General features: G+C 44.1%; 1 protein-coding gene across 1 annotated transcript in view; it reads right to left on the reverse strand.

The window, feature by feature from the left end:
• LOC104082695 (protein TANC2) overlaps positions 1 to 4,885 on the reverse strand; it is a gene marked incomplete at both ends in the record, with an annotated part of 73,623 nt that overhangs the window by 42,053 nt on the left and 26,685 nt on the right. The window lies entirely within an intron of this gene.

Consider the following 4,885-nt stretch of genomic DNA (forward strand, 5'->3'; position numbering starts at 1 on the left):
TCCCCATCCCAGCTCTGGGCTGCGCCAGCACCAGCCTGGCTCTCGGCGTCAGCGGATGGCATATTGCACAAGCGACAGCACATGGACGTGGCAGAGATAACCAGCTGTAGTGGTCTGACTGATGCAAATTAAGCATTCCAGCAGTGCATTTGACGAAGGAAGTTTTTTGTTTGCATTATGCCACCAATACTATATATAGAAAATTAAATAAAAAAAAAAAGAAAAAAGAAAAAGACTCCATTTGGAAAACATCAAGTTAAGATTTGGGCTTGATAAGCTACAGCTTTACTTTACTTGTGCGTGCATGTATATACGTGATATGTCGTGTCAGTGAAAACGTACAATAATGCTCTTCTGAAAGCCAGAAGTCTAACAGGTACCAAATGGTCTCGGGGGCTAATGCAGAGACACGACTGATGAAATATAAAAGCTATGGGATCCAGTAAGGTCCTGCTTTACATGGTGGAGACCTGGACTCAAATCTTTGTTTCTTTTCAAAGGTGCAAATGGCTTTAAGGCTGCGTGACACCTACACCTTTGACCACGACCCCAAACAGACAAAGGGTATCCTAAAGATAGGTCTTTATCCAAGCGGACAAGAATATGCACATCTTGGCTGTCACCTGGGAATAGCATATCTTGTCCTAAAAAAGGCTTAACGAAACCCCAAGAAGAGACATACCCACTTATCTACTTATATCCAATCCTCCTGCCCCTCCACACCTTCCAACACCACCGGTCACCGACCACAGTGGAGCAAATCTCTTCTCCTGACACGTCATTTCACAACCTCAGGCTTCGTAATCTCAGGGCTCCCGGAGGGCAGGGGTGCTGGTAAGCATCTCGCCATCAAGAAAACACTCACTGCCACAGTGGTTTGGACATGAGTGCCGAGAAGACACTTTTTTGTCCCACCAGCCACCAAAATCACCTCCACGTGCCAGCAGAAGACATTTTATTTCACCACACCACCTTCGGAAGACAAATGCAGCATCAATGTTTCCCTAGCCGGACTGTCAAAACCTTTTATCAATAATTTAAGACTGCCATTGACTAATTGCAAGCCGTGTCCCAGACTCTCATTAATTCCCGATACTGTCGGCTGAACCACGCCAAAATCCTCGCCTGTTACTATTTATTTTACAACCCTCAGCAGCCAGCAGTCCCCAAGCACAGGCAGGCAAGGCGCGAACCCGGTTCGACTCTTTTCAAAGAGTTGAAGAAATACCCCACATCACAAGGAAAGGAGAACCAGAGAGAAGGAAGGCTGCACCAGAGCTTCAACATTTGGGGCAGAAATTAATTAAAGGATAAGCTAATGGAAAGGGCTCCGAAAAAGAGGATGAGAAGGTTCAGAAGTATCGGGTGAGGATGTGCGCGCACATTTCAGTTGAACCCTATTAGCCACTTGACTTTAGTACTTGTGAAAATCAAAGTATGTGAATAAGCTGCCTTCCCATCCGTGAGAATTTGTCAAACACTTGCTGCGTTTTATGTTCCTTTTTAATGAAGCATTTTATAGAACTTAAGCCAGAGTACCACAGAAATACCCAGAACTTCTGATAATATCTTAACATAAATTAAACCCATACTTTTCCTGGAAATTAGTGTGTGGAGTGGGACACAATGAGGTCTGGTAGCGTAGAATTTTCATGAGAGTTGATGAAATACTGTGCAAACTTCTGTAGAGCCCAAGCAGTAAATTCAAATCCCAAGGTGAAAGACTGCCTACCATATCCATCCTGGCTTTTTTTTGTGGCTGAAAACGTCAATTAAATCAAACCACAGCTGGTTGTATTATGTCCATGATTGAAAAAAAGCCACTGGGCTGAAAACGAGAAGGAGCGAAGTCAGAGAAAGGCCCATCCTGCTTTACCATGTAGGTTACCCCCTGCTACACAAGGTGAATTTTTAGTTATTTTAGTTGTTGAAAGACTCCAAAATTCCTGTTCAGAAATAATTTGTTTTACAGCCCCACCTCTCTTCAAACAGGAATTTTTTCTCAGCTATGTTGGCAATCAGCATCCACAGCTCATTAGTTGTTTTACATTTTGTTCTAGATGGGTTTTGTTGCCATTTTAGTATCCCCTGGTGGAAGATACATCTTGCCATCCAAAGAAAGCCCTTACAGGGCTACACTGCATAGCCTGGATGTTGCCAACATGTTGCGAGGAAGCCCAGGTAGGTGAGAAGCACTTTAGTATTTATTACAATCAATTGCGGTTCTGAATAACACAGTATCAAATCAGGATCTGCTGCGTCCTTCGTTAAATAAGAACCCATAAATTAGCCAAATGTCTGAGTTTATTTCCTTTACTTGCTTTAGACTGTAACTTCTTTCAAGTGTTGTCTGAAATGTATACATCCATCAGGATGAAACCAGCGCCTGTTTTCCACAGACCGTGTGCCTAAGAAGGCTAAACTATTTTTCAGTGTTTTTAAGAAGTGCGTGAAACTCTCTTACCCAAAAGGTGACAGTATTAAACACATATCACGAGGGGAAAAAACACCAGAAAATTATAAAGGACAGTTTAAGGAAAACATGCTATTGCCATATTGTTTGTATTGGTAAACAATGTATTGGTGGAGTCCGAGCCATCCACTCCTCCGCTCCAAACCTCACCGAAACACCACCGAAACACCCTGCACCAGTGCTGACATTTGCTTTTTGGAGAAAAAAAATCATGATGGCAACAGTCGAGGTGTTCTAATACCATACAATTTGGTTGCCATCTGGCTCCTGCTCCATGGCACATCACAGCCATCATCTTGTTACAGCAACCCTGAACAGCTTCAAATCCTGCTGGCTGAAAATAGTAAAAGCAAGAATTGCGTTCACCATCCTATTAAAAACCTGCTGCTGGTAGGAATACTTGTCATGCTCTTAGCCGTTAGGATTGCTAAATTACTCCCCTGGTTAAAATAACTGATTTAACAAAACACAGCAGGGACAGTCTCCCATTTAGTTTCTCTGCGCTGGGATTCCTGAACACTGGGAACAAATCAGTGGGCTGTAACGTGTCCCCCTGATACAGGGCCAGGAACTGCTTCGCTATTTCAGCCCAGTGCCAAGACTAGAGATATTAAAGTTAAACCCAAGTTTAGGATTTCCAGTTGGAACAAAGAGCTGGTGATTATAACAGCCCAGATCGATGCAATTTCACAGTAATATCTGGAACATGTAGTATTTTGGGGGAAAAAAACCCCTCACATATTCAATGAAATGAAAATATTTCCAAATAGTGGTGGTTTGGGTTTTTCACATCCTCTTCTTCTCCCTCTCTTTTTAAAAATAGCACGGCATCTCAACTAGGATCAGAAGCAAACTCCAAAAAATTGAAACACTGCTGCTATTCTCATACAACCTTCACAAAAAAAGAGAAAAAAAAAAGAACAAAAAGAAGAAAGAAAATATGTAGTGCTACATGGTTTTTAAAAGTGTGTCTGGAAAACAATTTGATTCTGTTCCTACAATAAGGTTTAATGTTTTGGATGCAATCACTGCAAATTACGAAGCTTTGGCAAGCTACTCTGTTCAAACATATGGAAATTTTGTCTGTCAAACTTTGCTTTCTTCACTTACTGCCTGCTAATGCATTTTTATAACTGCCTCACCAGCCAATATGATTTCATTACAGACTGCGATCCAAAGCGACACAAAACCACTTTCTTCTTCCAGTCGGGGGCTTGTGTATTTGGTAGAAATCCCAACCAGGCTGTAACAGGTCGTGCTTGCGGTGCTGAGCAAAAGCCCAACCTGCCACCCTCCGGCCCCGATCTCCTTACCTGAAGATGATGGGCACTTGCTCAAAAACACCTCAGAGAAGAGAAAAGTTTAATGTACCACCAACTGAACCCTCTCTCCCTACATACAGGGAGAACAAACTAGTCTCATGGCACAGCAACGACCAGAAAAAATCCCCAACGAGCTTTCTCGGCCATTTATTCATCTGCGCAATGACAAATGATGGGGATGAAGCATTAACCTGGCAATCTGCTGCAGATGCAGGACTGTCGCGGTGATCGCTTGAGGATGCAGCCAAAGACCGTGCTCAGATTAAAAGGGGAATGGAAGTTGTAGGGTGTAGGCTGAAACCCCAGAGCCTTGGGGTGAATCTAGCTGGAGTTGCCTGGAAATAAACAAAATACTAAAATGTCAGCCGTGGCTCCTCTTCTCATTGCTAACGTCTTTTTAGTGGAATTTGCCAGGAAGAACCACAAAAATTTCCCCTCTCAAAAGGCCTTTTAGAAGTCAAAGGGCTGCCTGAATACCGGCATTGTGAGCGTCCATAAGAGGGACGCGCTGGGATGGTGGTTCCATACACTGCGCTTGGCTCCTTCCCTGCTGGTACGCTGCAAACTGCGAAGCGGGGGCTGTAATCCTGTGCTTTTGTTCAAAAAAAGAAGAAAAAAATAGCAGCCCACCAAAATTTCCCATTTTTTAGAAACCATCAAAGTGCTAGCCCCGCACTGCTCAGAGGCTGACAGAGGGCTGGTAGGGGAGCAATCAGGGAGAGGAATTTGGGGATCTTTTGCAGGAATATCCCTATGTGATATAGAGGTGGATGTATAGGGTAACGCTCCGGAGCCGGTGGGTGCAGGTTCAGACCTGGGCTGTCCGTAGGCACGTGCAGCCCGTGCCATCGCTATGGACCTGGCTGCTGGGCTCAAGGAGGGCAGCGCCCTCAGCAAGCCGGACACGTGTGGAGGAGGTGGCCATCACCCCGCCCCGGGGCGCAGAGCAACATGCTGTTTTCAGTGTACAATTTGCCGATTTGTACTTGTGTTCCTGAAAAATGAGGCTGCTCAGACTTCAGGCCAATTCATTAATACGATTTCTCTATAATCCATCTGAAACAGAGTTCAAGGCTCCAACACATTAAAG

Source organism: Fulmarus glacialis, unplaced genomic scaffold, assembly GCF_000690835.1.
Source record: "Fulmarus glacialis isolate BGI_N327 unplaced genomic scaffold, ASM69083v1 scaffold251, whole genome shotgun sequence".
NCBI classification, from domain to species: domain Eukaryota; kingdom Metazoa; phylum Chordata; class Aves; order Procellariiformes; family Procellariidae; genus Fulmarus; species Fulmarus glacialis.